General features: G+C 37.3%; 1 long non-coding RNA gene across 1 annotated transcript in view; it reads right to left on the bottom strand.

Annotated features, from left to right (window-relative positions):
• LOC147380054 (uncharacterized) overlaps positions 1 to 9212 on the bottom strand; it is a 55639-nt gene extending 46427 nt beyond the window's left edge. The window contains exon 1 of the long non-coding RNA XR_015166518.1: positions 9078 to 9212. This is a non-coding gene — a long non-coding RNA (uncharacterized LOC147380054). The remainder of the gene's footprint in view (positions 1 to 9077) is intronic.
• Positions 9213 to 27102: the final 17890 nt, after the last annotated feature.

Here is a 27102-nt window from a genome sequence, read left to right as displayed (position 1 = left end):
TGGACTGTGACTTCCTCTTGTTGCACAAAAATAATCTCACAGACCATCAGCATCAGACAAGGTCACTCTGAGACCATGGCAAAGTGAGGCAAAACATGCCACTTCATAATTAAATCTAAAGTGAAAGTGAAGTCGCTCAGTCATGTCCGACCCTTAGCGACCCCATGGACTCCGGTCCCCCAGGCTCCCCCGTCCCTGGGATTCTCCAGGCAAGAACACTGGAGTGGGTTGTCATTGCCTTCTCCAATGCATGGAAGTGAAAAGTGAAAGTGAAGTCGCTCAGTCGTGTCCGACCCTTAGCGACCCCATGGACTCCAGCCTACCAGGCTCCTCCACCCATGGGATTTTCCAGGCAAGAGTACTGGAGTGGGGTGCCATTGCCTTCTCCAAATTTTATCTAAGTACAGACCAAAACATGGTCACTGTGAAAAACTCACAGAATACCAAACGTTACCCCCTCCTGACCAATAGGAGTTTCTGTTACTTCTTTACCAAGGATAGCTTTCACCTCACTTCTCTATGGATAAGATGTACTGAGATATCCAATCACAAAATTGCCCTCACTTCCTAATAGCACCCACCTAGAGGGACTTTCTGTTTGCTTAGATCTTCCTCAAAATCACTCAAATCCCATAATAAGTCTTTTTAAACATCCTCTTACTGAAGTGTATCACTGTTCCCATGGTATGTGTTCTCACTTGCTGCAACAAGGAATAAACCCAACTTGTTCAACCACAGATATGTTCCTGGTATTCTTTGGCTAGAGGACATTGAGCGAGTTATACAAGACTATCTTTGGAGCTGGAGAAAAAAAAAATGTTAGAACTTTCATTTATAATAAGAATATAACCCAGTCAGTATTGAACATAGTATGGAAACATGGCTCTCTTCTTTCATCTCTTCCTCTGTGAGATGACCATATGACAAATGAAGTGCATGAGAGAGTAGCAATAAGATAACTAGAGAGCCACAAAAGGGCAAATACTGTGTGATTTCACTTATATAAGATATCCAGAGCATCCAAAATCATGGAAACAGAAAACAGAATGGTGGCTGCCAGAGGCTGGGGAAAGCGGGAAATGTGGAGTCATTTGATTGGTATAGAGTTGAAGTTTTACAAGACAGAAAAGTTCTAGAGACTTCTTATACAACAGTGTAAATCTAGTCAACACCACTGATCTATATACTTAAAAATGATTAAGACTGTGTGCTTTAAAGTTTTTAATTAAAAGTGTAAACATTTTTAAATTTAAATAATTAAATTTTAATTTTAAAAAAACTACAACAACTAGAGGCAATGGTGATAGTTTTATACAACAGAGGATTTGACTTGGAAACCATAGCCTTTCTTCACTTGAATACTGGGACATAATGCTCTTGACCTGCACCAAGTTAAGTGGACTTACAGGTTACATTAGCTTAAATAGAATATACACAATACTTTGTAATATACTGCAATATATTATATATGTATATATGTGTATGTATTTATTTATATATGACTCCTCGGTCCATGGGATTTTCTAGGCAAGAGTACTGGAGTGGGTTGCCATTTCCTTCTCCAGATCTTCCCGACCCAGGGATCAAACCCAGGTCTCCTGCATTGTAGGCAGACGCTTTTACCATCTGAGCTACCAGGGAAGCCCCCCATATATATATGTATAGTATACTATATTCTATACAGTAAGGTATGCATGCATGCTAAGTCGCTTCAGTGATGTCTGACTCTGCAACCCTAAGGACTGCAGTCTGCCAGGCTCCTCTGTCCATGGAATTTTCCTGGAATGGGTTGCCATTTCCTCCTCCAGTGGATGTTCCTGACCCCTGGATCAAACCCACATCTCTTATGTCTCCTGCATTAGCAGGAGAGTTCTTTACCACTTGCACCACCTGGAAAGCCCATACAGTAAAGGATAGTGAGTATCTAAGGAAATTTTTGCCCTACACATACAAATGGTTCTTAGTCTTGACTGCATCTGAGAATGACCTGGGACGTTTTTGAAAAATACCACAACCTAAGTCCCACTCCATAGCAATTAAAGCAGAATCTCCTGGAGTGAAGTCTGAGAACTGTTTTTTTGTTTCATTTTTAAATGATTCCAGCCATCTCATCCTCTGTCGTCCCCTTATCCTCCTGCCCCCAATCTTTCCCAGCATTAGGGTCTTTTCCAATGAATCAACCCTTCGCATGAGGTGGCCAAAGTATTGGAGTTTCAGCTTCAACATCAGTCCTTCCAATGAACACCCAGGACTGATCTCCTTTAGGATGGACTGGTTGGATCTTCTTGCAGTCCAAGGGACTCTCAAGAGTCTTATCCAACACCACAGTTCAAAAGCATGACTCGATGGACATGGGTTTGGGTAGACTCTGGGAGTTGGTGATGGACAGGAAGGCCTGGCGTGCTGCGATTCATGGGGTTGCAAGGAGTCGGACATGACTGAGCGACTGAACTGAACTGAACTGATTCTTATAGGTAGCCAACTGTTGAAAGCCACTGAAAATAGAAGTTCACCAGTTATCTTATGACAAAGCACTTAAGAGTTCTTAAAGCTAAGGACTTATTATACATTGTTCTTTTACAACTGAAAATTATTCCTAATTTATTGACCTTTTCTATAATGAAAAATTGTTACAAATAGTATGTTATTTAGCAGATTTTTTAAAAATACATCAACTTTTATCTTTCTTTTTGAGGAAGAGGTAACACTTTGATAATAAGTGAAATAATAATCGCTTTCAAAAGAAAACTGTGCTATAGAGAAAAAATTTTGAAAATGTATCTTCAGAGATGTTTCCATCACTTTATTGCTAAAAGTGATGTCATCATAGCTGTACAATAAAAAACTTGAAAACAAAGTTTTCTATCCTGTAATTTAAAAGTTTTGGTTAATTTGAGTCCCAATATTAAAAATATAAAAGCTTCATGTTAATTTTTAATAAGTATTGATTGTCATGAAGGAAGATAGCAACTTACCATACAAATTTCAACAGAAGTTGAACTGTTCTACTAGTTCAACATAACTAGTGGAGAGAGTTGAAAAATTGTCTCTATTAAAATTTGTTTATCCAATTGATATATTTCTTTAATTTTAATCTATATATCTTTGTGAGATATTTTTTCCAGGAAGGCAGGATTAAAATTAAATATAGAACCAGAATTTTGAATTGCTGTATAAGAAAATACTCAAAATTTTTTTCAAAAGTAGTAAAGCATATTTAATAACAGTGCTCTTATTAAACATATTGCTATACTATCAAAGGTAAAATAAAATAAAGCAAATTATATTTAAATATTAATGTATTCTGAGTCTACTTTGGAATGTTCCTAATAACACACAATATAATTTAAGTAATTTATAAATATATAAATGAACATATTTTGAAACTGTACTCAAAAATGTTGATATTGGGAACTATACAATCAAAACAGTTTAGAAAACACAGCATTGTGCTACACTTCCTCCTCCCCAAAAGTATAGTATCTCCATACCATTATTCTTTCACAACAATAGCTATTTATTCCTGACAAATGCAGTTAAATATTATTTATACTGATTAAGGCTCTAAGTGTATTGTAAGCAGGAGGGCATATGGGAGAGTAGCATATTTGTTTTGTTACATGATAAAATTCAAAACTAGGTGCTTGACAAAAATCCCAATCTTGCTTAAGTATCAACAGAGTCAATTGACCTAAAACAGCATCACTAGGAAGATAACAAAAAGAAAACAGCAAAGAACTTAAAATTTAAAAGTCTAGGAGAATACTCAATGCACTTAATAACATTTGAAGTGCATTTTGTTGCTTTAATCATAAGTAAAATTAAAAAAAAAAAAATCATCCTCTTCCTGGATTTCCAAAACTGCTCTCCTGGAAGACTCTGCTATGCAAATTATCACTGAATTCTCTTCCTTTGTCCTTGTGATATACATTTTCATAAAGACAAGATATAAAAGATACATTTATACCATTTTGTAGTGTAATTGGGCTTTTACTGAGAATTCTTATATTAGATGACTTGGCCGTGACTAGAAGAATTTTAGAAAACAGAACAAAGTGAAATAAAACAAAATGGCCATTTATTAAAGAAAACAAAATGATCTACAGTGCAACTCACAGGTAAGTCAGTATGGTTAGCGTGTGTTTGAAAGTCTCATGACATGTGAAACACCAGACGTGGCTACTTTAAAAACCTATCACTTGTGGAGAAGAGGGAACCCTTTTGCATAGCTGGTGGGAATCTAAATTAATACAGCCACTATGAAGAATGGCATGGAGATTGCTTTAAAAACTAGGAATAAAACTACCACATGACCCAGCAATCCCACTACTGGGCCTATGCCCTGGGAGAAAACCATAATTCAAAAAGACACATATACCCCAATGTTCACTGTAGCACTATTTACAATAGGTAGGACATGGAAATAATTAAGATGCCCATTGACAAATGAATGGATAAAGAAGTTGTACTACATATATACAATGGAATATTACTTTGCCATAAAAAGTCAATTCTAGCAAGGTGGATGAACGTAGAGCCTGTTACACAGACTGAAGTCAGTAAGATAAAAACAAATATCATATATTAACACATATAAATGGAATCTAGAAAAATGGTGCTGATGAACCTATTTGCAGCACAGGAATAGAGATGCAGATGTAGAGAATGGACTTGTGGTCAAATTGGGGGAAGGAGAGGGTGGGATGAGTTAAGAGAGTAGTACTGAAACATATACATTACCATATGTAAAACAGATAGCTAGTGGGAAGTTGCTGTATAACACAGGGGCTCTGTGACAACTTAGAGGCGTGGAATGGGGAAGGAGGTGGGAGGGAAGCTCAAAGGGAAGAGGACATATGTATACCTGTGGCTGATTCCTGTTGATGTATGGCAGAAACCAACACAACATTGTAAAGCAATCATCCTCCAATTAAAAAAAATCACTGTATCATGCATCCCCAGCTATAGTGCCTAAATTTCAATCTTGCAACAATTGAAACACTGGTTTCTGACTAGCCTTGTAATATCACTAGCCTTGCTTGTCTTGTCACTGATTTTGAAGAAATCCAGATTGAATGTGTCCTATCCTCTCTGTATCTGCCAGACCATGCAGGTGAAATCTAGAGAGACGGTAAACTTTCTGCCTCCTTGTGGTAAAACTTATGAGTAAAAAACACTTCTGAATGTGCTTTATTAAGGTTAGGTTCAAAGAAGAAAAGATATGGGCCTTTAAAAGGAATCTTGAAATGGTAGGAAACCCTGAGCATGCAGGTGAAGAATAACTGGTAAGTTGAATCAGAGATGCTGCGACTGTGCTCTGAGAGCTGAGGTTTGCAGGCAGAGGCCCCAAAGGTCCCTCTTTCCTCATCCCCAGAGGTTCCTCTTGATACCAAATCAGATGGGTCTCCAGTCCTCCACTGAGCTTGTCACTGGATTCGTACATTCAGCTTCCATTTAAGAATTCTTTTGAAGAACACACGAACTTTAAAAAATCAGTATGAATATGACTAAACAATATTATGATATTTTCTAATCCTGATATCAGTGGATGAGAGATTAGACTGTAAAAGGAGTCCAGTGAAGGCAAAGGACTTATTCCTTGATGAAGTGTCACACAGGAGACACAGTGAGTAGGAAAATCAAGGAGCAACAAAGAGTGGACGTCACAGAAGAATTTCAACTTCTGTCCTAAGAAATGGAAGGAGGCATCAAACACAGACCAAAGACAGTAGATTAGAGGAGGAAGGTGAAACAACTTCGTGGGTTTTTCACTCCTGTAAGAGCACACAGTTAAAGTTTTGCTTCCAAAGTGAAGAATTAACTTTGAATGTTTTCTATCTTAGCTTATCTTTTCTATTTTATTACTTTATTTTTAACTATAAAAGAATTATAGTTTCATAGCCAAAGAGATGGGGTGGTAACTTTTTAAATAACTATTATGGGAGTATTAGCATGTTTATGTTGCTGATGTTTTTTAATTCAGTGTAATCTTAGTGAGCACATTATATATTCTGCTTTATACTCTTACCATTATATGCAGAATAGTGCAAATTATTTAACCTAATTTTGGTGACAGAATCAAACAAAATTAGCATAAACACTGTTAAACGTTAATAGTGAGAAAATTTCCTATTTTTATCAAAACATTTAAAACTGTTCAAATCATATAGAGAAAAGAAAAAAGTTAAAGTAGCATTTACTTAATGCACAATAATAATAATAAAATGCCTTATTTCTTGGTAAAAAAAAACTTATCAAGATTAATTTGAACAAAACTTGTCTTCTCATCATATTAGCTTATGTTAAGAATCAAACACTGTTTTTACACTTTGGTAAACTATGGTGCCCCTAAATTTGGGTCAGCTTCCATCATTTTATTCTTCACACTGTTAATATTATGAAATAATTCCAAAAGTTCCCTTAATATGAAGGTTTTTTTTGCTACCATCACTTCCTCTGGGGCTTCTTCATTGTCTTCCTCACACAAGCAGGTGCCTTACAAGTGTCCACAAGTTCACTTTCATTCCTTTCTGGCTGCACACCTAGACTCTCTTGAACAGCAGTACTCTTGACATCACCATGGTCAGCACTTTCTTCAATAACTCTATTCACACTTGATTCAAAATTCCTTTTCCAGTGTTACCACTGTTGTTTTGCTGCATATTCATTTTAGTTGGCCAATTTCCTCTTTCAATTACCCTCTGTAAAAATGTTATGTGGATTTATCATTGGGAGACAAAAGAGGCAACACAACTACATGCTTTGGTGCTTGGGCACAAATCGAGTAACAGATGTCCAGTGACCAATAATCAACGATCTTTGAAAGTTGTGATGTGACTGGACACCAGTCATCACCAGTCATGGTGCCTCTTCTAGAAAGTGATTTAGGAAGAGAGTTGTAGACTGAAGAGTAAGCAATAATGTTTGTACTTTATATAACTAGTCCCTATTACCATACCATATTCACTGAAATTTGAGTCTTTTTTGGGGGGAATTTTTTTCGGTAAGTCATTTCAGCCACGTCTGACTCTTTGTAACCCTATGGCCTGTAGCCCAGCAGGCTCCTCTGTCTATGGGATTCTCCAGGTAAGGATACTGGAGTGGGTTGCCAGGCCCTCCTCCAGGGGATCTTCCCAATCCAGGGATCGAACCAACATCTCATTAGGTCTCCTGCATTGCAGACGGGTTCTTTATCACAAGAGCCACCTGGGAAGACCTTGTTTGGGGTAGGGGAGGCTGTGTTATTTAACTGGGCTTCCCCAGTTATCTCACACAGTAAAGAATCTGCCTGCAATGTGGGAGACCTGGGTCTGAACCCTGATCTGTTGAAGATCCCTTGAGAAGGGAATGGCTACCCGCTCCACTATTCTTGCCTGGAGAATTCCATGGGCAGAAGAACCTGGCAAGTTACAATCTATGGGGTCACAAAGAGTTATTTAACTAAATCATGGTAACTGAAATTCCTTTGAGAGACTTAGTCATTTTTAATCTGTTTTTTTCCTGAAGATCTAGTTACATGTAACACATTCAAGAAAAATGCAAATGAGAAAGGCAAAGTCCCTCACTTCAACAAGTTTCCAGTTTAATGGACAGCAATAAGATAACTACACACTTTCTGTAATCTGATGAACATGATGTTCAAAATGATGTAAAAGTAGGTAAATGAAATTACCCTTGGTCAGGGGCTGAAAAAGAGATAACTAAGATAATGGCAGGGACGACAAACATTTTTAAGGTTATGCCAAACAGCTGCTGAGATTTCCACCAGAAAGATAAAAAGAATTTTGGTTTTCCTGTTTCCCTAATGTTAATCGTCTTGCTATTATAAATGATGTTATGATGAATACTTTTGTAACTGGAATCACTTTCAAGTGGAATAACTAGACAAAATGGCATGAACAGCTTTAAAGCTACTGGTACACCCTCTGACCTGAAACACTAAAAGCTTGTGATCTCTGTTTTGATCTCTCAACCAAAGGTAATTTCACCCACCTATGAATTTTTATATCATTTTTGAACCTTATGGTTCATCAGCTTCTATTATTTTATGAAGAAAAGTATGAAAACAATACCTACAAAGTATTAGGAATCCCTTTTTCTGGAGAGCTAAAGTTGGGAAAACAGCATGGATTGCTTATTGAATGTCAAGGATGATAGTTGTCACAGAGAACAAGAATCTCCAAAAAAACTTATTTTATGAGCCTTCTGGGATAATAATCCATGTGGAAAATTAACTACACTGAAGAATTATTTAATAGGTCAGGAACACTTTGTATTTTGAGAGTTTAAAAAAAAATTATTTGTGACACTTCAAAGAAAGGACGTAAAAAAGGAATGTAGTCAACTTGTGCTTATGTTCCTCCTAAGTGAGTTCCACGCTTATAGTGGGGGTCAGGGAGGAGTCAGGGCACAGACGGGGAGGGTGCATTTGGTTTCTTATATCTACATTAACCTCACATAATAAATAGATAGTAATTTTTAAAATGAAATTTTGCATACCTCAGGTTTTACCTACCAACATGAACACAGAATGACTCTGTGCTTCTTTTGCTCTTGTTCTGGTACATCACAGAAGAATATAAAGATTATACCACATTAAAGTTTTTCTCCAAAAGCTTTGCAAAGCATTAGATATAAAAATTAATTGAACATATGTACATTGCTTCAGTTTCCCTGCACAGCAGACTCACATTTGTGATTAAAAAGTACAGGACTGGAGACTTCCAGTCCATCGGGAAAGGCGTTCAGAAGTGGTCACTCCATCCTAACAAGTTAAAAACTGAACAAACAGAAAAATCAACAACTCTCCCCCAGATTAGAAAGAGAAGCGAGGTCTCAGAGCAAAACACTGCCCCTTAAATTGGAAAGACAGACAGGGATTACAAAGAATGACAACCTACAGACAAGAAACCCCACAGAAGAAACTTCATGGGAATTGGTGTCAAAAATCTAAACTTCAATTTGATGAATTGCTGGAGACTCAATGTGGACAAGTCTGAGAGTTTAAAACTTCAGAAAGATCCAGTGTTGACAGAGGTGGGTGGGGCAGGAGGGGGTCCAACTGCTGTAAGTCTCACCTCCAGGGGTTCTCCCAGGTCCTCAGGGTGAAGATGGCAGAAAAATACCCTTAGGGTTCTTGCAGGGAGAGGGGAAAGTAACTATTTTGAAATATGACAGAGATTTCTGTTCTTCTCAACAAGGCTTGCTCTCAGGAGAAACTATTTCACCAGAGCCTAACCTGCTGGGGTTTTATCAGGGCCTAATCTATCTGTGGAAGGTAAATACAGACAGCTGTATTTCAACTTTCTCTGAAAGGGGAATCTCAGCTTTCTCTAGTTTTCTGTAGAGAAAATTAAGAATTACTGGTGAGATTCTTCCCTGATGGTTCAGTTGTTAAGACTCTGCGCTTCCACAACAGAGGGCAAGAGTTCAATCCCTGGTCAGGGAACTCAGATCCTGCATGCTACATTGTGAGGCCAAAAAAAAAACAAGAAAGAGTTTAAAAAGAACACAGGTAAGGTTTACAATCGAGGAGCACGGGGTCATCAAAAGACTGAGCTCTAATCATAGGACTACAGAAGGTTTTCCCTCTCCTGATACCATCATATCACCAAAGACCCATTTACTGCAGTTCCTTTCAGTCAGTACATCATGTCCAGATTTCAGCAAACAACTATAAAGGAAAAATTGTACTTTGAAGAGACTGAGCAAGCATCAGAACCAGAATCAGATATGGCAGGTATGTTGAAATGATCAGATTGAGAATGGGAAAAGTAGACAACATGCAAGAACAGATGGATAATACAAGCAGAGATGAAAATTCTAAGAATCAAAAATACATACTAGAAATCAAAAACAGTATCACAGGAATAATGAAGGTCTTCAGCATGCCCCTATGTAGACCGGATATGGTTGAGAAAAGAATCTTTGAGCTTGGGGACATGCAATAGAAACTTTTAAAATTGAAAAGCAAAGAGAAAAAAGACGAAAAAAGTAGAACTGAATATTCAAGGACTGTGGGACAACTATAAAAGGTCTAACGTACATGTAATGGGAATATCAGAAGGAGAAGAAAGAGACAAAAAGAATTAAGCAGTTTGAAGCAACAATGACTGATGATTTCCCCCCAAATAAGGTCAGATACCAGAACACAAATCCAAGAAGCTCAGAAAACACCAAGCAAGATACATGCCCTGCAAAACCACACTCAGGCATATAATTTTCAAATTACAGAAAATCAAACATAAAGAAAAATCTTGAAAGAATCTAGAGAGAAAAAAACACCTTACCTATATGGAAGCAAAGATAAGAATTACATCCCACACAGTGAGGGAAGGAGAGGGTGGGACGAATTTAGAGAGTAACACTGAAACATATATATTACCATATATAAAATAGATAGCTAGTGGGAATTTGCTGTATGACACAGAGGGCTCAAACCTGGTGCCTGTGACAACCTAGAGGGGTGGACTGGGGTGGAGGGTTAGAGAGAGGTTCAAGAGGGAGGGGACATATGTATACCATGGCTGATTCATGCTGATATATGGCAGAAACCAACCCAATATTTTAAAGCAATTATTCTTCAATTAAAAATAAGTAAATTTTAAAAAACGAATTATGTTCCACTTCTTTTAAGAAATCATGCAAACAAGAAAAGAGTATTTAAAGTGCTGAGAGAAGAGTCACTTTAGAATTCTTTAGCTTGTAAAATTATCCTTCAATATGAAGGTGAAATAAAGACTATTAGACAAAGAAAAATTGAGAGAGTTTGTTGCCTTAGACCTTCCTTGTAAGAAATGTTAAAGGTTTTTCATAGAGAAGGAAAATACCAGAGGTTATAAATTTGAATGAAGTTAAAGTAACTCAGTTGTGTCTGACTCTTTGCAACCTCATGGCCTACACAGTCCATGGAATTCTCCAGGCCAGAATACTGGAGTGGGTAGCCTTTCCCTTCTCCAGGGGATCTTCCCAACCTAGGGATCGAACCCAGGTCTCCTGCACTGCAGGCAGATTCTTTACCAGCTGAACCACAAGGGAAATTTGGATCTACACAAAGAAAGGAATAACATCAGAGCATGAATAACTAATGGCAAAAAAAAAAAATTCATTTTCTTATTCTTAGTTGATCTAAAAGATAATTGTTGCAAAATAATAATACCAACAATGTATGCGATTGTGTATGCTTATGATGTGTGTGTATATATATGCATAAACATATATATATATATATGCTTATGTGTAAGTGAAATGAACAATAGCAGTGATACTATGCCCAGGAGGGAAGAACTACACATTCCTGAAAACCCACAGAATGTACAATACCAAGAGTGATCCCTATGTAAATAACGGACTTGTAGTGACGAGGTGTCAGTGTAGCAAATGTACCACTCTAGTGCAGGAGTTATAGTAGCGGAGGCTATAGGTGTATCTGGACAGAAGACGTATGGGAACCCTGTACTTCCTACTCAACTGTGCTATAAACCTAAACTGCTCTATTAAAAAAAGCAAATAATTGAATAAGGTAGTTTCTGATTTTAAAAGTGGGTATCATTCTAGTAAATATTGATAGTATAGAGTAGAAATAAAGAGACTACATCTATGATTCAAGAGAAGAGAGTATTAACTTACTAGAATTTGGGATGTATGAGAAGATACGCCTATGGTGTCTATAAATGTAAACACTGAGATCTAACTGACACTGAGATCTAAGCTAACGAGAACCTTACGGAACTATACTCGTAAATGAAATGTCAGCATAAGCTGGCACAGTTTATACAGTTAGGACAGAAAAAAGAGGAAAGTTAAAATTGTTATAATTATACATACACGCATTTACAATTCTACTGAGGTATATTTTGACACAATTGATGAAAAATATAAGCAGGAAATATTTTATCTTCAAAAGAATTTTTAAAATACCATAAATTGAATAAAATGCAACTCTGCTGCTATTCCAGAATCAGTTTACATTCCTGATGACAAATTTCAGACAACATAATTCCCAGTATCTCTTGGGGCTCTGTCATTTCAAATTCCTTTGTAAGAACCATAATCCAGATAGTTTAAGTATCAGACAATACTATAAATCATTCCATTTGAATTTAATGTGGCCTTGACCAATCAAGGGGGCTTCCCTGATAGCTCACTTGGTAAAGAATCTGCCTGCAGTGCAGGAGACCCCGGTTTGATTCCTTGGTTGGGAAGATGCACTGGAGAAGGGATAGGCTACCCACTCCAGTATTCCTGGGCTTCCCTTGTGGCTCAGCTGGTAAAGAATCTGCCTGCAATGACCGATCAAAATAAATAATGAGTTAATGCTCAAACATCAATCAATACCATTAATGTTTATTATTTTAAAATGTCATAACAAAATTAAACAGTACTACAGTTTGACACACTTTTTAAATCAGTTTTGCTCATCTGTATTTATTTTTGTGCTTGCATGTATTCACCTCTCCATATGTAACTTAATTAATACATATAACATACATGTGCATATGTTCTTCTCAGAATCTGCTGCTTAAAATGTATAAGATTCATTTTTTGATTGTTAGATATTTACTCCGAAATTTGTTAATGCTCTTAATACTTTCAACAATGAGTTAATTAGTGACAAAAATTAAGTTGGGTTTATATAGTCATTATATCTATCAAACACTTGGAAAATTTTGTTTGTCTTAAGAAAAATAACAGTATGAATTAAACCACCACTTTCCCATTAAAGATGGTAGCTGTCAATCATAAAAACATGTCATTCTGCCTCTTGTCTCTCTACATTTTCTACTTTGCACTAAATTCTAAATTTAATAATGTATTTCTATTTTCTCTCTCTCTCAAATGACAGCAAAAAAAAATTTCCCCAATATCTGAGCAACTAAAATGTTATCCTACCTCAATAGTCCTCATCCTAAGGAGTCACTGGTTAGCAGACAGGCAGCATGTGTCCCTACAGGTGTATGACTCACACCAAGAAACAGAAAATGATTACTGAAGGGACTTTTTCTGGTCACAAAATGACACCTTCATAGATGTCTGAGAGCTCCTGGTAGGTATTCAACTTGTCATCCGTTTTTAGTCACTGAAATACTGCCACCTTCAGGAATAATATTCATTGAATATTCATTGTCCTGAATATTCATTGGAATATTCATCGGAATAGTCCTGAATATTCATTGGAAGGACTGATGCTGAAGCTGAAACTCCGATACTTTGGCCACCTGATTCAAAGAAGTGACTCATGTGAAAAGACCCTGATGCTGAGAAAGATTAAAGGCAGGAGGAGAAGGGGATGACAGAGAATGAGATGGTTGGATGGCATCACGGACTCAATGGACGTGAGTTTGAGTAAACTCCGGGAGTTGGTGATGGACAGGGAGGCCTGGCCTGCTGCAGTCCATGGGGTCGCTAAGAGTCAGACACGACTGAGCGACTGAACTGAAGTGAACTCAGGAAGAAATGTGGGAACCTGAGATTGTATTCTCATTTATGTGTGTGTGTGAGCTCAATAGTGTCTGACCCTTGTGATCCCATGAACTGTAGCCTGCCAGGCTCCTCTATCCATGAAATTTTCCAGGCAAATTTGTTTCCCTTTAAATCCAAACTGTGCATTTCCCTTTCTTTAAACATAGCTATATATTATCCTGTTATTTTTTCCCCATATATCTAAGTGCTAGTAATATATTTCTAAGTATCTTTTTAACTTATCAGTATCCAAACAACTAAACATTTCAGTAAAAGGTTTCCCATTCCCATAAATAATAAATGGAAGAGTATTCACAATTACCCACAAATAAAAACTAATAAAGCCAAGGCTTTTCAGGTATTAAATTATGAAGCATAAAGAACAGGCTCTAAGATTTTTCTGTGCTCAAGTAAGATATATATATAGATATAGATATATATATAGATATATAAAAGATCTAGATACAAGGTTTTAGGAAATAATTCCAAAACAATCTACATTTTACAAAAAAAAATTTCCTGTAATGTATATATTGAGGCTTCTAAAAGAGAAGGCTTTTCCTCCCTTTATAGTTTAGTGCCTCTTTCATGAGTTAACATAAAATTTGTAAGATGTTTTGTACCAACTTTTCTCTCTCTCTCCCTCTCCCTCTTTTTCTCTGCTCTTTTTTCATTTACAAATCAGCTGTTTTTCATAATCTCTTCTTGGCCTAATTTTTATTAGTATTTTAAAAATTACTTTTCCTTTTGCTTATACTTTTCTCTTTCTTTTTTCCCCGTCTTCCTGCTCTCTTCCTTGGTTTACTTTTTCTTCACTTAGAAGGTCCATTGTAAGTTGCCAGTTTCTTTCATGTCCTCTTAGCAATATCTACAGTACCCTCTTTCTGCTTTCTCCTTATTCAGAATCCATTCCTATAATCAGACAATGCCATCAAGCACTTTTCCAAAACAAAGTTGTTTTTTAAAGTGTAATTACTGTGAAATGTCACACATATTTTACAAAAGATGAACTACATAGACCAACTGGAAAGGACATATATACAAAACCTCCTCTCACTTCTATCCTCTAAAGTAATTTGACAGTTACAAAGATGTAAGTTCCCCTAGATTAATATATAATTGTATAACTTAAAATCTCAGTGAAAGAAGAACAGATGAATTGAGCAGAAATGGATGGTATTAGGATAGATGAGAATTTAGCATATGTTAAAGTTATCATTCTGTGGGATTTCCAATGGTTAAGACTCTGCACTTCCACTGCAGAGCAGTGGGTTGGATCATTGGTTGGGAATTAAGATACCTCATGCCGCATGGTGCAGCCAAAAAGAAAAATGTTATCATTATTTTAACTGGGAAAAATTGCTTATTTAATAAATGGTAACAGAATAATTGGTTAACTATTTTAAAAAACAATAAAACTATATCTCCTACCTCATAATAAAAAAATAAAACCCAGAGTGAACTGTTTCTTAAAATAAAATTCTATGTTTTAAAAAATGAACATTTATTGAATTGTAATATAGATAAGAAAGAAACAATAAAGAAAAATGATTGATATGTGGGTTAATAAAAATGTAAAGCACCTCTGTTAAAAAAATCATAAATATAATTAAAAGGCAAAGAGTAAACTTAAAAAAATAATTTTAAACATTAATGTCAGGTAAAGGTTTAATATCTGGAGGAGGAAATGGCAACCCACTCCAATATTCTTGCCTGCAAAATCCCATGAACAGAGTAGCCTGGTAGGCTACCGTCCATGGGGTCACAAAGAGTCAGACATGACTGAACAACTTCACTTTCACTTTTTTCAAAGGTTTAATATTCAGTTATTTATTCAGTTTCAAAAATAATTACATTGGAAAATGTTCAAGTATTTGTAAAAAAATTAGATTTATTAAGCTATATTACAAGATAATCATAATGTATACTTATATACAAAGAAAAAAGAGACTAAGAATATATTGTCAAATGATTTTTTTTTTTTTTGAGTGGTAAGACCAAGGTTGATTTCCTTTCTTTTTTAAAATATTTGTATGTATTTTCAAATTTTCTGTAACAATATGACATTTTAAAAAGAGCTGTTTTTAAACCATTAAAAACTCTTATTTCAATTCTGTGTTTAAATTAGGTATACTAATGGGAAAGCAGAAACATCATATGTAACATACATTTCAAAAAATGATTCCTTAATTGAAGATGAATAAAAGAAATGGAAAGATAGTCCATGCTCTTGGATTGGAAGAATTAATATTGTTAAAAGGCCATATAACTCAACGCAATCTATAGTTTTAATATGATCCTATCAAGTTACTCATGACATTCTTAACAGAACTAGAACAAAAAATCCTAAAATTTATATGGAACCAAAAAAATCAGAATTGCCAAAGCAATCCTGAGGAAAAAGAACAGAACAGGAGGCATAAACCTCCCAGTCTTCAGACAATACTACAAAGCTACAGTAATGAACGGAGAAGGAAATGGCAACCCACTCCAGCATTCTTGCCTTGAAAATCCCATGGACGGAGGAGCCTGGCGGGCTACAGTCCATGGGGTCACAAAGAGTCAAACACAACTTAGTGGCAAAACAACAATAATACTAAGCAATTATAACATGTGATTATGGAGGTTGACAAATCCCGGGATCTTCAGTGGAGCTGCAGAAGAGCTGATGGTGGTGCTCTAGTCTGAAAGCTGGCAGACTCAAGACCCAGGAAAAGCCAACGTGTTTGAGTCAAAAGGCAGGAAATGGCTCGGACAGTAAAGAATCTGCCTGCAATGCAGGAGATATAGATTTGATCCCTGGGTCGAGAAGATCCCCTGGAGAAGGAAATGGCTACCCATGCCAGTATTCTAGCCTGGAGAATCCCCATGGACAGAGGAGTCTGAGGGCTACAGTCCGTGGGGTCGCTAAGAGTCAGACACGACTGAGCGACTAAGCACAAGCACACAGTAATGAAAACAGCATAGTACTGGCACAAAAACAGACATAAGGACCACTGTAACAGAAAAGAGAGTCCAGAAATCAGCCCATACACCTATGGTCAACTAATATTTGACAAAGGAGGCAAAAATAAACAATAGGGAAATGACAGTCTTCAGCAAGTGGTATTGGGAAAGTTGGACAGCTGCATGTAAATCAATGGAATTAGAACACACCTTCACACCATACACACAAAAATAAACTTAAAATGGTTTAAAGACTTAAATGCTAATGCTATGCTATGCTAAATCACTTCAGTCGTGTCCGACTCTGTGCGACCCCATAGACGGCAGCCCACCAGGCTCCCCCATCCCTGGGATTCTCCAGGCAAGAACACTGGAGTGGGTTGCCATTTCCTTCTCCAATGCATGAAAGTGAAAAGTGAAAGTGAAGTCGCTCAGTCGTGTCCGACTCTTAATAGACTGCAGCCTACCAGGCTCCTCCGTCCATGGGATTTTCCAGGCAAGAGTACTGGAGTGGGGTGCCATTGCCTTCTCCAAAGACTTAAATAACACTCTTTAAATATAAAGACTTAAATAACACCTTAAAAACTCCTAGAAGAAAACATAGGTAAACATTCTCTGATATAAATCAACTAATGCTTTCCTAGTCAGTCTCCCAAGGCAAAAGAAATAAAAGCAAAAATAAACAAATGGGACCTAATCAAACTTACAAGTTTTTGCACAGCAAAGGGATCCATGAACAAAAGGAAAAGATAACCTATGGACTTGGAGAAGATATTTGCAAATGATATGACCAACAGGGGCTTAATTTCCAAAATATACAAACAGGTCATAGGACTCAATAACCCAAAACAAACAACCCAATCAAAAAATCAACAGAAGACCTAAATAGACATTTCTCCAAAGAAGACATACAGATGACCAATAGGCACATGAAGAGATGCTCATCGTTGCTAATTATTAGTGAAATACAAATCAAAACTACAGTGAGGTATCACTTCAACCAATCAGAATGGGCACCATCAAAAAAGGCTACAAATGACAAACGTTGGAGGAGGTGTGGAGAAAAGTGAACCTTCGTACACTGTTGGCAAGATATAAGTTGGTCCAGCCACTATGGAAAACAGTATGATATTACCCAAAAAACTAAAAATAGAGTTGCCATATGATCTAGCAATCTCAATGCTAGGAATATAACCAGAGAAAACTGTAATTTGAAAAGATACATGCACCACCCCTATGTTCAGAGCAGCAGTATTTACAATAGCCAAGCACGGGAACAACTTAGATGTCCATCAGCGAGGAATGGATGAAGAAGATGTGATACATATATTGTTGCTGTTATTCAGTCAGTCTGTCGTGTCTGACTCTTCACAACCCCATGAAATGCAGCACTCCAGGCTTTCCCGTCCTTCACTATCTCTCTGAGTTTGCTCAAACTCATGTCCATTGAATCCGTGATACCATTCAACCATCTCATCTTTTGTCGTCTCCTTCTCTTCTGCTTTCAATCTTTCCCAGCATCAGGGTTTTCTCCAAGAGTCAGCTTTTCCCATCAGGTGGCCAGTGTATTGTAGCTTCAGCTTCAGCATCAGTCCTTCCAAGGAATATTCAGAGTTCATTCCTTTTAGGATTGACTGGTTTGATCCCCTTGCTGTCCAAGGGACTCTCAAGAGTCTTCTCCAGTACCACAGTTCAAAAGCATCAATCCTTCAACACTCAGTTCTTTATGGTCCAACTCTCACATTCATCCATCCCTGCTGGAAAAACCATAGTCATACAGACCTTTGTCAGCAAAGTGACATCTCTGCTTTTCAATACACTGTCTAGGCTTGTCATAGCTTTTCTTCCAAGGAGCAAGCGTCTTTAATTCCATGGCTGCAGTAATCAACTGCAGTGATTTTGGAACCCAAGAAAATAAAGTCTCTTACTATTTGTATTGTTTCCCCACTTATTTGCCATGAAGTAATGGGACCAGATGCCATGATCTTAGTTTTTTGAATGCTGAGTTTTAAGCCAGCTTTTTCACTCTCCTCTTTCATCTTCATCAAGAGGCTGCTTAGTTCCTCTTTGCTTTCCGCCATTTGAGTGGTGCCATCTGCATATCTGAGGTTATCAGTGTTTCTCCTGGCAATCTTGAGTCCAGCTTGTGCTTCGTCCAGCCCAGCATTTCACATGGTGCACTCTGCATATAAGTTAAATAAGCAGGGTGACAATATACAGTTTTGATGTACTCCTTTCCCTATTTGGAACCAGTCTGTTGTTTCAAGTTCAGTTTTAACTGTTGCTTCTTGGCTAGCATACAGGTTTCTCAGGAGGCAGATAAGGTGGTCTGGTATTCCCATCTCTTGAAGAATTTTCCACAGTTTGTCATGATTCACACAAAGACTTTAGCATAGCCATTGAAGCAGAAGTAGATGTTTTTCTGGAATTCCCTTGCTTTTTCTATGATCCAATGGATGTTGGCAATCTGATATTTGGTTCCTCTGCCTTTTCTAAATCCAACTTGTACATCTGGAAGTTCTCAGTTCATGTACTGTTGAAGCCTAGTTTGAAGGATTTTGAGCATTGCCTTGCTAGCATGTAAAATGAGTAAATTGTGCAGTAGTTTGAACAATCTTTGGCTTTGCCCTTCTTTGGGATTGGAATAAAAACTGACCTTTTCCAGTCCTGTGGCCACTATAGAATGGACTCTTGTTCAGCCATAAAAAAGAATGAAATAATACCAGAGTCAACAAAACGCATGGACCTAGAGATTATCATACTAAGTGAAGTAAATCAGAAAGAGAAAGGTAAATACTATATGATTTCACTTATAAGTAGAATCTAAAGTACAACACAAATGAACCTGTCTATCAAACAAAAACAGACTCACAGATATAGATAACAGACTTGTGGTTGCCAAGGTGGGGTGTAGGGGAGGGAAGAACTGGGAGTTTGGCATTAACAGATGCAAACTATTATATACAGGATGGATAAACAGCAAGGTCCTACTGTAGAGTTCAGGGAACTATATTCAATATCCTGGGAACATCATAACAGAAAAGAATATTAAAAAGAATGTGGATGTGAACACATTGTAAATCAACTATACTTCTAACAAATTTAAAAAAAAAAATGATTCCTTTGTCAAATCCCATAGAAGGGATAACACCATGAATAAATTCTACCGTAAACTATGGGATTTGGGTAATAAGATGTATCAAAGTAGGTCCAGTGATTGTAATAAATGTACCATTCTGGTACAGAATGTTGATAGCGGGGGAGGCTGTGCATTTGAGGAGCAGGGGGTTTATGGTAACTCTGTATTTTCTGTTCAATTACTATGTGAACCTAAAACTGCTTTAAAACTTCAATGTTAAAAATTCCCAGAATGTAAATTTGACACAAAGCAGATCAGTACCACATAATACAGAATTTTAAAACAATACCAATTTAGTGTAAAACCCCTTGAAGTATGATAATCAAGTGCATAATGAATGTTTAGATATCAACTGCTTCGAGCAAAACTAGATTTCATATAATGAAGATGAAACTAAAACACAATATTTTTTCAGTTGCCTTCTTATTCCCACAGAATGGAAAGAAAATGCACTACAATATAATCATTCAATTGAAATTTAAGAAGCATATAAGTAATTTTAAATTATCTGGGAAACCACATTAATATATACATATATGTATATATATATACACATACATATTTTAGTAAAAGGAAATGGGTAAAAAACAGTATCAGACTTTATTTCTTTGGGCTCCAAAATCACTGTAGATGGTGAATGCAGCCATGAAATTAAAAGACGCTTACTTCTTGGAAGGAAAGTTATGACCAACCTACATAGCATATTGAAAAGCAGAGACATTACATTGCCTACAAAGGCCCATCTAGTCAAGATTATGGTTTTTCCAGTGGTCATGTATGGATGTGAGAGTTGGACTGTGAAGAAAGCTGAGTGCCAAAGAATTGATGCTTTTGAACTGTGGTGTTGGAGAAGACTCTTGAGAGTCCCTTGGACTGCAACGAGATCCAATCAGTCCATTCTGAAGGAGATCAGCCCTGGTTATTCTTTGGAAGAACTGATGTTGAAGCTGAAACTCCAGTACTTTGGCCACCTCATATGAAGAGTTGACTCACTGGAAAAGACTCTGATGCTGGGAGGGATTAGGGGCAGGAGGAGAAGGGGACAACAGAGGATAAGATGGCTGGATGACATCACCGACTCGATGGTCGTGAGTTTGAGTGAACTCCGGGAGATGGTGATGGACAGGGAGGCCTGGCATGCTGCAATTCATGGGGTCTCAAAGAGTTGGACACGACTGAGAGACTGAACTGATAAAATAAGTTTTTAAATATATTTCATTTAACCCAGTATACCTAAATATTATCATTTCAACATGGAATCAGTATAAAAAATCAATGAGGTATTTTATTCTTTTTATCTTTTTAAGTCACTGAAATCTGACAGCATGTTTCAATTTAGTTGCTAAATTTTCACTGGAAATACTTGGTGTTCAGATTTCAAAAATTAACTGCTGAAAAAGAAGGCTAATATACATCAGTTTTTCCAAACATAACTAAATCTTCCTATAACTGAATTGAGAATCTGTTTTCAAATTTGAATTTAAGTGAATTAAAATTAAAATTAAAAATCAAGTTCTTCAGTGGCACTGGCCACATTTCATATGTAGTTAGAGGCTACGTTTTTGGATACCTCTCATATCAGGAATTCAGACTGAAATGCTGACATCGGATATGCTACATTATGGGGAACTTTGCGTGAATATGGCTGCCTGGGACCTTAACTGTGACTTGCAGGCTCTTTGTTGTGGCTTGTAGGCCTAGTTTTGCCTGGAGGCATGTGGGATCCTACTTTCCCAACCAGGAATCAAACCCACATCCCCTGAATTGAAAGGTAGACTTGCGACCACTGAGCTTCCCCGGTGGCTCAGCTGGTAAAGAATCCACCTGCAATGTGGGAGACCTGGGTTTAATCCCTGGGTTGGGAAGATCCCGTGGAGAAGGAAATGGCTACCCACTCCAGTATTCTGGCCTGGAGAATTCCATGGACTGTATCCTCTATGGGGCTGCAAAAAGTCGGACACGACTGAGTGACTTTCACTTTCACTTTGTGTGAATTGGCCTACTACTCAGCAAATTCAAAACTAAATCTTAATCATGTTGAAAGAAATGTAAATCGTGGAACCTTATCTAATTTCTTGGCCTCTCTTTAATATTATTGAATCACACACATATTGAGTTATTCTCTACAAATTTAACTACAAAAAGAGAAGTAATATGAAAATCAGGTATTGGTTCCAGCAATAAATCCCCTGCACAATTTCACTTCCCCTTGCTGGATTTAGGGATGATTCTACCACTGTACAATTTCTACCAGTAAAGCCTGAAAGTGTGAAGAGTGTAAAATACAGACATTTTGCTATTTACAAACTGGATGGATTTGTGATTACTCAAGCTACAGAACTTTCTCACATATTTAAGAAGTCTTGCATGACCCAAAGGAATAGAACTAATGAACTGTCTAAAACTCAGCTGTGCTTTTCAGCTTGTTCATACAAATTGGACAAGCCCTTTACAGTTGGAAGCCATACCTCTGGTGGGTGCTAGTGATTGCAATATTTTGAATGCATCACAACTGGACTTGAATTCGTACACACTGATTATGAGAAGTCATGTCCTAAGTACTAGCAATGCAACACATACATGATCATGGCTGCCATTTGATGTTGTTTGGAAAAATGATAACATGTCATGATATTTGCTCCTTTCCTTTCTCTAAATAAATGTATCACCCAAACCATCATCCTCATTTAGTTCTTGTTGTTGTGGTTCAGTTGCTAAGTTATATCTGATTCTTTTGCGAACCCATGGACTGTAGCCCATCAGGTGCAGCTTAAAGAAATAAATTAAATATTTTTTAAAAAATGAAATATCTTAAATACTGATCTAGGACTAGAAAAGTAGTTCTCAAAGGGGGTCTATAGAATCCTGGAGGTTCCCAAGATTTCTTCAGGGGTTATGTGTGGTTAGAGCTAGTATCATGATGATATCAAGAGGCTATTTACCTTTTTCACAGGGTTGATGTTTTCACTGACAGTGGATATAACTCTGGTTGCCTCAACAGAAAGCAAAAGAGTGGCATCAAGCTGTAGTAATAGTCAATATATTCTTTATCACCACACACCTGCAGTTAAAAAAAAAAAGAGAGAGAAGGAAAAGAAAGAAAAGTCATTTTCACTTACAAATGTCTTTGAGAAAGCAGTGAAAATTATTAATTTTATCAAATCCTTACCCTTCAGGGCATGTCTTTTTAACCTGTGAGACAAAATGGGAAGGATACATAAAATGCTTCTGCTACCTACAGAAGTACAATGGTTGTCTTGAGGAAAAGCATTGGTGCAGTTGAGTTTCAAGTTGAATTAGCCACTTTTTTCACAGAGTAGCATTTTTATTTGAAAGGACAAGTGACAGATAAACTATGGTTACTCAGACTTGAGTATCTGGCAGGTATTTTCTCAGAAATAAAGAGCAACTGTCCTTCAAAGCAAACAACCAATAGTATTTCTTGCTAATGATAAAATCAGAACTTTCAAACAAAAATTAGAATTTTGGAAAACCAGTATCCTAACAGGGCTTCCCTGGTAGCTCAGAAGGTAAAGAATCTGCCTTCAATGCAAGAGACCTGGGTTCAATCCCTGGATTGGGAAGATCCCCTGGAGAAGGAAATGGCTACCAACTCCAGTATTCTTACCTGGAGAATTACATGGTCAGAGGAGCCTAGTGGGATACAGTTCATGGAGTTGCAAAGAGTTGGGCACTACTAAGCGACTACTACTACCAGTAGTATCCTGACATGCAAAATGTTTCCTGATGAAAAACAGTGATAAAATTAAGGAACATGATATTTTTGATATTGTGTGATGAAATGAGTCAACATGTGGAAGATCTGCATAATTCAGTGAACCAACAGTCTCCAAAATGACCAGTGTATAACTGGCACCCCACTCCAGTACTCTTGCCTGGAAAATCCCATGGATGGAGGAGCCTGGTTGGCTGCAGTCCATGGGGTTGCTAAGAGTCGGACATGACTGAGCGACTTCACTTTCACTTTTCACTTTCATGCATTGGAGAAGGAACTGGCAACCCACTCCAGTGTTCTTGCCTGGAGAATCCCAGGGACGGGGGAGCCTGGTGGGCTGACGTCTATGGGGTTGCACAGAGTCGGACATGACTGAAGCAACTTAGCAGCAGCAGCAGCATAACATACTCATCAGGTATGAGTAAAAGGTCCGTTTGGTACACCAGTAAGTTTTAATGCCACAGAAGTGAAAAGTCTATAGATATGAATTTTTATTACACAGTGCAACTAACTTTTAAAAAATTACTACTTGAAGAATTCTGGAGTAGTAATAAGCAATACCCATAATAATCTGAAAAGCTACTTAAATAACGTTTCCCTTTTCCAACTACATATCTCTTTGAAGCCAGATTTTCATCTATTTTAAACTATATACACTGTATCACAATAGATGGACTGCAGAAGCAAATGTGAAAATCCAGTTGCTTAGATTCAGCTAAATAGTAAATCCAGGTAGATATTAAAGAGCTTTACAAAACATAAAACATTTTTCTCAATTTTTTTGGTTTTGGAAATTTTTTCTATTTTTCATTAAAAGTATGTCATTTATGTTAATATGTAGTGGGCTGATTATTATTATAAGCTAAGTAACCAACATTTTAAACATTTTTCCAATTTTAATTTCTAATATTGATACAATGAGTATTAACAGGTGAAACCCATATAAGCAAAGTTTGTGTGAGTGGGGGCAGTCCCGAAGCTAAAATATTTGAGAATTGTTGGACTAGAGAAAAGGGAGCAATCAAGAGGAGCTAAGGATCACTGCTCTGTGTGATCAGTTATCACACCATATCCAAACATACTCTTCCCCAGAAATCTTTTAAGGCCCCAAATGAATGGTGTATTTTAAATATAACAATTTGCACTAGTTTATTTACATACCAATGCATTATACTTGTGGAAATGCAACATAAAATCCCAAATGCAGCAAAACTCCTTCATAATCAGAGACCTACTATTAAGTGGCAGAAATAATAACTAACACAAGATAACTAGCTGAGATTAACTAACTGATAACTAATATGAGATTTTTCAATATATCAGTGGTTCATTTTCATGTTCAAAGTCCCCTTTTTAATATTTATTATCATTTACAAACCTCCATGAACTTTTAATGAATAATTAAATATATTATCTAGCAAACAAACTACACTTATTGAGTAACAGTTAATTTATTTTCCTCTTTTAGATTGAAAAATAAATAGAAAGTTTATTTGGATACAGCCATGGAAATTTACATGGACACAGTTCTGTATCCATGTAAGTCAGGCAAAGCAAAAACAGTGGAGTTTTAGGTATTCTACCTACAATAATCATGAAATTTGTTTATATTTTAAAATTTTGAAATTTTAACATAGATTGTTGATTTCTCCCCATACGTTATTACCTCCATAAATGATTTGGAGGTTGACATCTTCTGTGGCACGTGGGTGTTTTTGTTTTTAATTTAGTTTTGAGTCACTCAAACTGTGATAGCAATGAGTTTGCCCATTTTTGCTCAGTCACCAGATAATCTGATAGTCAAAGAGTTTGTGTCCATTATTGGGATTCAATGCAGTTTTACGGCTTGCAGCAAGATGGTATTAAAAAGCCTGGAATTTAGAATCAAAAAGTAGCTTTCTAGTTGATAGCTTTGTGAATTCAGGAAAATAGTTTAGGCTCTTTGAGTTTCCTTATATGTGGAATGGAAATAATGACATCGGCCTCATACAGCTGTTGTGTGGCACACAAAATGATAGTCATCATTATAAAGGAAACAAGTCAAGTTGTGTTACAGTTCAAAACACTGTTTTAAAAGTTGATATTACTGATATTTCATAGTATTGATAATTCGTGGCAAACAAAAATTTTTTAAGAAATCTTTTGTAGTTGGCTCTTGGTGCAATTTTTGTCACTTTAAAACATATAATAAAACATGTTTCCATGTTCAGTGTGCAACTGTTTACTACACACATTTGAAGGTAAATAGTGTTGGTACTGGCAAATTTTAAATTGCTCAGATTTAGCGTCAGACACAAAGAACTGTCCGTTTTCTCAGAGCCCACGATGAGCCAGATCCACTGGTTCAACAGCTATAGTATTGACTCTCCACAGGAGCAGCTGGGCCTCTGGTTTGTCTTAGGATTTTGCACCCAATTTGCAAATTCCCTACCCGAATTTACTTTCTTTTCCCCGCTTGGACAAGTCAGTCCTTTTCTTCTCAGTTTCTCCTCATCCTTCTCAAATACATATTTTAACACTGTCCTACAAATTTTATAGTACCTTAATTAATATTCATCATTATTTCGGGAAGATTCTATATTTTAATATGATATGGACTTTCCACATTAAAGAAATTTCTGACAATGAAGCGTGCTGTTGAAATTCTTCCCTTCTTTAGAAGTTATGGCTGCATTTCCACAAACTATTACAGTGTTGGTAAAACATTAAGATACCACCGATATGTTTAGTCCATAATTACAATTAACTTCTTAGCCCCATGTTGTGATGATGTCTACAATTAAAAACTGATTTTCCCCTACCTTGCAAAAGTATTTTAGGAATTAGTTTTTAATTGTGCATGAGATTTATAGAGTAAGGGCATAACCTTGCTACAATTATTGAATACATCCTTTTTCATTCGGAAAACCCGGAAGCTATCACTTGTCAAAAGCTATTTAGAGATGACTGTAATAGCCAGGCTTCAATTGTTTTTCAACAGTCTTCTAATTTTTCTTTTCTTCCCAAACAACTTACTGCTCTACAAAAAGTATCAGATTTTTAAAATTGCTCATTTCTGTGGGAATATTGCCTTGAAGACGATATACCTCGCCTCTCTGACAATTCTGGAAACTCAAGAGCTGGAGTTAACGGAGCGAGGTAGGTTTTCAGGAAAATCCGGCCGGTAGCGAATCCCGCTGGGTCCGGACCAATCCGCGCCGCCACAGCTCCCCGCTCTAGGAACAGGGCGCCTCGGCACACGCCTCGCCACGCTCGCAGACACACACCCTGGCCGAACCAGCAGAGCCCACCTGGTTTCCCTTGCTAGATGCCTCGGAACCTTTTCCACACTTATCTGACGATTCTGTGCCTAAACAGTAGCTCCCAGCTTCCGAGAGAAACCCTTTTAAAATTCAAAATAACAGAGCAGAGCCTACCACTGCCACCATTCAGCCCGTGGTAACCGTACTTTCTAATTCTCTGTTTAGTGAGAGAACTTTAAAAACGACCGAAAGCTTCAATCGATTCTGTGACACTTTCCAACGTGTGTATATCGTGTTAACCATAACGTATTATGGTTAACGTATTTGTTTTGTCCGGTAAGTTTACAGGCACTGCTTAGGGGCACTGATGGCTTCACCCACTCGCTGCACAGGGAGGCCCTCAGGGGCCCCTGGAGGCGCCCAGGACCCCAGACCCCGGGGCTGCCGAGACGAACGAACCGGCGGTAGGTCCCCCTTTTCACCCCACATGTTCAATTAAACTGGATTCCCAGAGACAACAGGACGCCCTTCCTGCAAGCGGCGGGGGTATCGCAGGGCATCTGCCGCCCCCTGTTGGT

This window comes from Bos grunniens, chromosome 1 (assembly GCF_055505025.1).
Source record: "Bos grunniens cultivar Pamir isolate PY7600 chromosome 1, Bosgru_T2T1.0, whole genome shotgun sequence".
Lineage (NCBI taxonomy): Eukaryota > Metazoa > Chordata > Mammalia > Artiodactyla > Bovidae > Bos > Bos grunniens.
Note: the sequence above shows the minus strand (reverse complement) of the source record. Positions and strands in the feature narration are given on the sequence as shown.